At 45.2% G+C, this 8867-nt stretch overlaps 1 long non-coding RNA gene across 1 annotated transcript; it reads right to left on the bottom strand.

The window, feature by feature from the left end:
• Positions 1-4539: 4539 nt before the first annotated feature.
• Positions 4540-5213, bottom strand: LOC144325482 (uncharacterized). Its single transcript, XR_013390643.1, has 2 exons — positions 5022-5213; positions 4540-4982 (listed from the first exon to the last, which is right to left on the bottom strand). It is a non-coding gene; the product is annotated as an uncharacterized LOC144325482 (long non-coding RNA).
• Between the last annotated feature and the right edge of the window lie 3654 nt (positions 5214-8867).

Below are 8867 nucleotides of genomic sequence, written 5' to 3'. Positions count from 1 at the left end.
ACCCATGAGAAAGCTCAGAGGCAGAGCCTACCTGGATTTGAGGCTCAGCCCAGGGGTTTTACCATGGGGAGATAGAGGAGACAGAACCAGTAAGACAGACATAGAGGTTGTGACAGCTAGAGTGAGAGACAGGGATAGAACTGAGAGAGAAGAGTGTGATAGTGTGAAATAGTGCCACATCTAGTTAAGGGCGCGCATTTGAGAAACTGTTCTGAATATTTTAAAGACTTGTTTGTTCTTCAATAAACTTTAATCTTCATTGTTGACTTTACAACCTGACTGAGACTCAGTATTTCACCAGAAGAAACCTGGTTGGTGGCAGCAGAAGAATAAAGCAGTGGTGTACAGGTCAATAGTCCGTGAAACGACCGGGGGCTCTGTACAAACGCCACACAGACAAATCTCATTTCTTTTGCTGATGGAGTTACAAGCTTGGTGGATCAAGGGGATGCTGTCGACATAATGTATCTTGATTTCAGTCTATCTTGATTTCAGTTCCTCCTTGGCAGGGCCTTGAGTATTGAGGAGCATTCCTTTACATTAACTTCTGACACGTGAAGTTTCCCCCACCATTTATATCCATGAAGGGAAAAGCTTCAGTTGTAAATTTCCATACACCAAAAGCAGGGCCTCTAGAAAAGAGAGCACTCCCCACTCCTCACATTCTCTCGTTGCCACAAAAGAACTGCAATCTCTCCAGAACATTTAATCCATTTTACTTTTTAAAGCACAACATTTTTTATAAAAATGTGCTTGGACTCGTCACATCTAATTTGACACAACATGTGCATCCTCAAACAGATGTATCATGCTGAAGACGCGAATTATAACCTTTTAACAGGTTATACCAGTCTCAGGAAGAACGCTTTCCTGGCCATGGCTGACAGCAAGCAGGGCCATAGCTAGGGGGTGGTGAGGTGGGCCCCCACCAGAGATGCACACATACAGAGATGTGTGTGTGTGCAAAATCGGCTTAAAAAACATGTCCATAAATATGTCTGTAAATAAAAATATTGATTATTGCCTCATAAGAAAAGGTTTTAAATAGAGGGTGAATTGAATGGGTGGAGGGGGGGTTGGGCGAGAGGCGGAAAGAAGAGCTAATTTGTCTGTGGCTAGGAAGCGCAATCTGCCAGGGGTGCAAGATCACCTAGCTACGGCTCTGCTTAAGAACAGGAGTTTTGTAGCCGCTGGGACAGATCTGGAGTCCAAGGAGACTTCTTTTGCAAGCTCTCAAGGAAGGAGGAACTTGCCTGCTGCAGCATCCCCAGAGTCGAAGCATCCCTACAAATAGAGAAACGAGGGGTTGACATGCAAGGGTAACAGATGTGTATTAAAAAGGTAACCACAGCAACAGCTTCTAAAGCACACTGTATCCCCCGCCCCCTGCAATTTAAGCTCTGTTGAATTGGACCAGGAGACCTCAGTCCAGCATATGCATCAGATGCCTCCAGGAAGCTAGAACTCATATTCAGAGGTGAACCGTCTCTGTACATGGAGGTTTTATCTATCTACCATGGCAAATAATTCAGTAATAGCTGGTGATAGCCACTTTCTATAGGAACCTAAGAAGGGCCCTTCTGGATGAGACCAGAGACCCACCATCCAGACACCTCCTGGACACTCATAAGAAACTGAAGGCAACAATGTTCCCCAATTGTTTATCTCCAATATCAGTTAGCCAGAGGGCCTCTGGAAATAGAGGCTCCATCAGCTGTTGTGGCTAACATCGTAAGAAGCTAAAGGCTTCTAGTCCCACATCCTCTTTTCCCATGATGTCCACTTTGATGTCTGTGGAAAGCCCCTGGAAGGAGGGCATGAGGGCAGTATCCCTCTCCCTAGTAACCTATCAACAATTGTTAATTTAACTAATCCCTTTTTAAAAAATTCAACCACAACTATATAGATGGGAGACACCTGGCTTACTAGCAGTACATGTGAAAAGGATATATAGGGGTCTTGGTGGACCACAAGCTTAACATGAATCAAAAGTGATACAGCAGTAAAAAAAGCTAATGCTATTTTAGGCATAGCGTTCAGATCAAGCAAAATAAGAGTACCACTCTGTTCTGCCTTGGTCAGACCACATCTGGAATACTGTGTCCAGTTCTGGACACCATGGTTTAAGAAGGATGTTGACAAGCTGCAACGCATGCAGTGGAGGACAATCAATATGATCAAGGGTCTGGAAACAAAGCCTTATGAAGAGCGCTTGAAGTAGCTGGGTATGTTTAGCCTGGAAGAGAGGAGACTGAGATAGCCACCTTCAAATATCTTAAGGGCTGTCACATGGAGGAGGAAACATGCTTGTTTTCTCCTGCTCTGGAGGGTAGGACTTGGACCAATGGCTTCAAGTTGCAAGAAAGGAGATTCCAATTAAACATTTGGAAAAACTTTCTGACAGTAACAGCTGTTCAACAGTGGAACAGACTCCCACAAGAGGTGGTGGACTCGCCTTCCTTGGAGGTTTTTAAACAGAGTTTTAAACAGATTCCTGCATTGCGGGGGGTTTGGACTAGATGACCCTTGGGGTCCCTTCCAGCTGTAAGATTCTATGATTCTATATCTAACCCCACCTTGAGGAAGCCTAATATGATTTTTTGGTTGGACCTATACTCACAGGGTAGTTGCCCCCTTCCCCCACTTGTGCTAGATATGGCTAGGTTTTGTTTATGGTATTTGATCCAATTTCATAAAGAAATTTAAGAAAGGAAACAACCTGCTTTCAAGGAACACAGGAGGCAGCGTGGTTTATACGTACTTGAAACTTTGGTTGTTGGGATTGAGAGAGACCTACACGCCCTACACAATCACCATAGACTCATAAATCATCTTCTCTAGTGAGTAGCTTTCCTCTAACACCCTCACTCCACCTCCCAAAGTAAGCGTCCACTTTGTTTGTAAAGTTAGTGGGCACTTTTTCAGTGGAGCAGAAATCTGGGGGAATGGATGTCTCAACCTGTCAGGGAGAACAGTGGACTCTAGTGGGCATGAGCCAGAACGGCAGGCAAGTCAAACAACAGACTCCAGGCCAGAGTTACCCAAACTGTGTGTTGCGACACATTAGTGTGTCAGCTGCAATGTGTAGGTGTGTCACGCAGACGCTCCCACTGCTGGAAAGGGGTTAGCTGAACCTCCAGTTTGCTATTAAAACTGAATGACTGTGCCGTAAAATGATGTGTGTCTCAAAAGTGTGTCACCGACATGCAACGTTTGGAAAGCTCTGAACAAGATGATCCTTGGTGTCCCTTTCAAGCCTACAATTCTCTGATTCTTTCTCAAGAAAGATGTTTGTCTTTCTTAATGTCTGCAACAGCAAGTGGATAACTTAGACGTGTGAACGGGTCAGCAGAACCCACAAGACCCCACGGAGAGGGCTTCTGTGTCCCCACCTCACATTACCTCAGGGCCAAACTAGATGTGATGACTGACGGGACAAGGCCAGCCATGGTTGCTGAATCACAATAAATAGAAAAAGCTTCCCCTTACTTCCCCAATCGTGCTTTTCTCCCAGCGTGAGCTGGGCTTAAAATGTTCGTAGTGATGGATCCAAGGGAGGAAAGGCAGGTATGGGGTTAAGATCCAGCCCCTGTCTCAAATTAAAATTAGACATCCACCCCAACAACCCTACTAATGAACAAGCTAGGCATGTGATTTTTTTTTTTAAAGGTGGTAAGCCCATCTGGGTCTTATCTGACCCTCAGACATAGTGGTTTTCATTCCATTAGAGACAGTTCACACAGTTCAGCTATGAACCATCAACTTTTTGAGGAACCAAGTGACCCAGTTCTGGCCTAACAGGGTTTCAGTACTTCTCTGGGGCTGAGCTGGCCACACTCCAGCCATGTTGCTCATGGTTCATCCTGCCCACCTTGTAGTGAGTTTCATATGCCTAACGCCAACATCTACCATTAACAAAGGATAACTGTTGTCATGCTAAGCAATAAGCTAGCAATTGGGCCAGGGCTGTGAGTGGGAAACAAGTTATACCAACATGAAATTCCCCTTGTGATGAGCAGAATCTCTAGGCCTGTCGCTGGCTCAAGCCAGACCCCAGGTGCTTCTCGTGACATTGCCTTCCCTTGAGTCACATGTTTCAGATCTACCTCAGTCAGATGAAGCCCAAACAAATTATGCTTTTCAGCACTGAGTGAAACTCAAGATTTGTTTTTCCAAACTGTTGTAGTTTAAAATGTATGGAAAATCTAAAGTATACACAATATGGGTTTGGGGAGGCATGTTTCCTTTAGCTCTGCCCCTAGTCTGCTATTCTTGTTCCACTCTTTTTTCTTTTCTGAGAACGTCTTGTTTCCTCCATGTTCCAAATAAGTCAAAGCTTCCTATTCAGTCTGATTGTATTTATTGTCCAAAAACAGCCTGCTGCCACGATGGACAGAAGTTCATAACTACCGAGCAATGTTCCCTTCTACCTTTGACAGTCCTATTTACAGCAGAAATGAAGCCTTATTTACCTAGGGATCCATCAGCCACGCCATCCCCGGACCTTGGAGGGAACAAAAGTACCAGGAAAGCAAAATCTTCTTTGGAGAAAAAGTTTATTAAAATCTGTCCACAGAAACATTCTGTACACAGAGACAGCCAGCTAGATAGCTCCTGAAAATACACTGGCTGTAAAGAAATACGCATCTACAGACTTCTTATACTCTTCTGAACACTCTCCCCCCTCCCATACCTTCTCAAATTATTCCCTTACATAGCACATCTATATTGCTTGCTAAACACATTTTATTGCTTGCTAAACATTCCTTTCTTTCTGCTAGCTAAGCATTTCCTCCCCTTTCCTTCGTACACGTGTCTTCATCTTTGCATTAGTAAGCATAAGGCAGGAAAAGGGGGCCTCTTTAAGCAGCTGGGTAGGAAATGAACTTTTGACCTGCCCGCCAAATTTAGTAGGTCTGGTTAGTTACTGCTAACAGCAGCGGTTTCTTGCTAGCTGACTAGGCAGGAAACGACCTCCTGACCTTCTTGCTAGCTGACTAGGCAGGAAACGACCTCCTGACCTGTCTGATTAGAAATAGCAAGCAACTGCTGTCTTTGCTAACTGTCTGGCCGAAATTTGCAGAAGTAAGATTAGCTCAGAGATTTACTTAGGAATTTACTGCAGATAGTATTCACAAAGTACAGAGCTTAGAAAATATTGAGAGAAACCTTTCCCATCTCCCTTTAATTGAGAGAAACCTTTCCCATCTCCCTTTAATAACAGAACAGAGCAGAACTCTCCACATTAGTGTGTCAGTTGTAGTGTGTAGGTGGGTCGCACGAACGCTCCTCTTGCTCCTTCCAGAGCTGGAAAGGAGTTAGTTTAACCGCTGGTTTGCTAGTAAAACTGAATTACCGTGTTTGTTTGTTTGTTTGTTTAATTTATCTCCTACCTTCGCTACAAGGAGCTCAAGGTGGCATACATGGTTCTCCTTTTCCCCATTTTATCCTCACAACGAGGTAGGTTAGGCTGAGAGGGAGTGACTGGCCAAGGGTCACCCAGCAAGCTTCCTGGCCAAGTGGGGATTTCAACTCCCGTCTCTCCCAGGTCCTAGTCCTGTACCATAACCACTGTGCCACACTAGCTCTCATGCTTGCAGATGGGACAGGAGGGCTTTCTACTGTAGGACATCGTGGTCCCATCTCTTCCAGGAAACCTGGCTACCAGTGTTTGCATCTGATATTGGCTAATCAGGACAGACTAGGCATCTTCAGCTAACAGAAGTGGTCTCAGAAAGGTGAGGCTTGCTGTTGAGTACCCCACGCTCATTCTTGGGGACCTCAATATTCCCACTGCTTTTTCAATAACTTCATGGCTGCTAGGACAGCCACGGAGATGTCCTAACCTGTAATCTGCCCCAATACCTGTAGGCGGGGGGAGGGAGGGCTTACTCTGAATTTAATGCTCTTGGCTACGCAGGGAGCTGGTGATATGACTGTAAATGTGTATTTATTTAGCTCCTTTTTTATAGACATTTATAGATCTCTTCCTGGACAGTTCCAGGCTTTTGACAACTCTGAAGAATTTGCTACTCTTATATGAACCTGCCAAAACATTATGCCAGAAGTCTTCCTGTGGGTGCCGCCCAATAATAATAATAATTATTATTATTAAATATTATTATTATTATTATTATTATTATTATTATTATTATTATTTATACCCCGCCCATGTGGCTGGGCTTCCCCAGCCACTCTGGGCGGCTTCCAACAAAATATTAAAATACCGTAATACATCAAACATTAAAAGCTTCCCTAAACAAGCCTTCAGATGTCTTCTAAAACTCTGGTAGTTGTTCTTCTCTTTGACATCTGGTGGGAGGGTGTTCCACAGGGAGGGCGCCACTACTGAGAAGGCCCTCTGCCTGGTTCCCTGTAACTTGGCTTCTCGCAGTGAGGGAACCGCCAGAAGGCCCTCAGTGCTGGACCTCAGTGTCCGGGTAGAACGATGGGGGTGGAGACGCTCCTTCAGATATACTGGCCTCACCCTCCTTCAGGGGAGAAGCAGGTACCCTTTTCAGTTGTGGCTCCCCTTTATTAGAATGTCCTAGAAACACTCACCCAGCACCCTTAAAGCTTTAGGGGCCAGGTACAGCCTGATATTTGAATGGTAATTTTGAGTTTTGTCTTCTGAGACTGATGGGTAATTTGTTATTTTCCTGCTGTCATATGCCACCATTTCATGTGCTGCTGCAAAATTAGATGTTTTTCTCCGATGTTTTCTTTATTTTTTGCTGGTTCCAAGTCTTGTGTTGTTGTTTCATTATTACAGTGGGCACTTGGGTTGCGAACGTGATCCGTGTGGGATACACATTTGCAACCTGCAGTGTTTGCAACCCATGTCTGTGCATGCGCAGGTTGCGATTTGGCACTTCTGCACATGCGCGACTGCCAAAACCCGGAAGTAACCCGTTCCAGTACTTCCAGGTTTCAGCAGTCCGCAACCCGAAAAAATGGAACCTGAAGCGGACACAACACGAGGTTTGACTGTATATTACAACAAACACTCTGTGAGGTGAGTGAGGCCGAGAGATTTCAGAAAAGTGTGACTAGCCCAAGGTCACCCAACAGCTGCATGTGGAGGAGTGGAGGAGCGAACATGGTTCACCAGATTACAAGTCCACTGCTCTTAACCACTACACCCTGCTGGCGCAGAGTGCCTCCCATTAACTTTGGCCAGTGGCCCAGCTGTGTCCCTATCCGGACAGGGTTAGCCTAAGTTCTGTTGTCTGTGCTCTGGTAACCTCTAGGTTGGATTACTGCAATGCATTATATGTGGAGCTGCCTCTGAAGATGGTTTAGAAACTTCAGCTGATGCCAAATTTGGCAGTCAGGTTGCTCACCAGGGCAAAACAGTTTGAGCATTTTACACCGATCCTGGCCTGACTGCACTGGCTCCCAATTAGTTTCCAGGCCCAGTTCAAAGTGCTGGTTTTGACCTATAAAGTCTTAAAATGGCTCAGGACCACAATTCCTCAATGCCGTTTCCCATATAAACCCGGACCCTGCAATCATCATCTCAGGCCCTTCTTCATGTGCCTCCTCTGTGATGAAAGGTCCAGCGGGTGGCAAGAGAATAATGGGCCTTTTCTGCAGTGGCCCCCCACTTCTGGAATGCTCTCCCCAGAGAGGCTCACCTGGTACCTTCATTACAAGCTATATCATGCCTCTACTCCAAGGCCTATGGCTAAGTAAACAATATTTGGCCTTTTAAACTGGAGTAAGGGTATTGTTTTTGCTTGTTATTATGGTATGCATTTTTGTGTTTTGATATTGTAAATCACCCTGTGATCTTCTGATAAAAGCCAGTACAGAATTTTTTTATAATAATAATAATAATAATAATAATAATAATAATAATAATTCTCATCTTTGATGTGAAAACCTTGTTGCCAACCTCCCATTTCCCCACTTTTCCAGTGGGTTTTCTTGAGCCCCACTTTGCCTAAGCACCTGCCTTCAGCCTCTCACATTTGCTGCTCTGAAACTTGATCTTCCTGTTTTGAACCCCAAGTGTGAATGATGTCTTTCAGCCTGCTTGGATAGGCAGCCAGTCCCAGGACCCGACTGCCTGGAGCAGGCCACTTGCTCTAGCCTTGAGCTGCTGGGGTGAAACCCCAAGTGACAGTTCCCTCCAGTTTTCCCACCGGAAGAACAACCTGCCAAAAATTATCCTGCGTAAGGACTCTTGTGTGTGCTTCTCCATGGCGGGGGGGTGTGTGTGGCTTGTGCAGGAGAACTTCCCAAGGGATGATGCTACATGGCTGAGGTTTGTAGCATTTCATGGAGCTCAACATCCTCTTTGTGGGAAGTTTGCCTCAATGGCCCTGCATGGGGTTCCTTTTGTTGTCTAAAAAAACCAACAATACTGCCTGTCTTGACTTTGGTTGGCAACCGCGTTGCTTTGCCACCAGGCCAAACTCTCTCTTACTGGAGGTGGGGGGAGAGGGGGTAATTAATTTCTGTGAATGACAGCCCGGAAAAATGTCACCAGGACCTTTTATGTGTACCAACTTCATTTCCTTACAGCCGAGCATTGTGTGCCTGCAGGAATTCTGTGGCGCACATTGAACAGGATATAAGCTTGAGCTATGGGAAGCCAAAGTGTTCTTTCTGTGTCTGTGCTTTGCCTGGATTAGAATTCGTCACAGCTGGCAATTTGCTTTTGAAAAAGGGAAGAAACTGTTCTTCCCCCTGCCAATCTTCTGAGAGAAACTGACCCCGCTAGGAACTAATTGTGGGGTTAAGCCTCTTCAAAGAGGATTTGTATGTGCTGATATTTTGTTCCCTATAAATAAGTTCCTTCTCTCTCTCTCCTCTTGAGGAGGGCCTTGCTTCACGGAGGTTGAGATGCATGTTGCTATAGC

The sequence above is a fragment of the Podarcis muralis genome, chromosome 14 (genome assembly GCF_964188315.1).
Source record: "Podarcis muralis chromosome 14, rPodMur119.hap1.1, whole genome shotgun sequence".
Taxonomy (NCBI): Eukaryota; Metazoa; Chordata; class Lepidosauria; order Squamata; family Lacertidae; genus Podarcis; species Podarcis muralis.
Note: the sequence above shows the minus strand (reverse complement) of the source record. Positions and strands in the feature narration are given on the sequence as shown.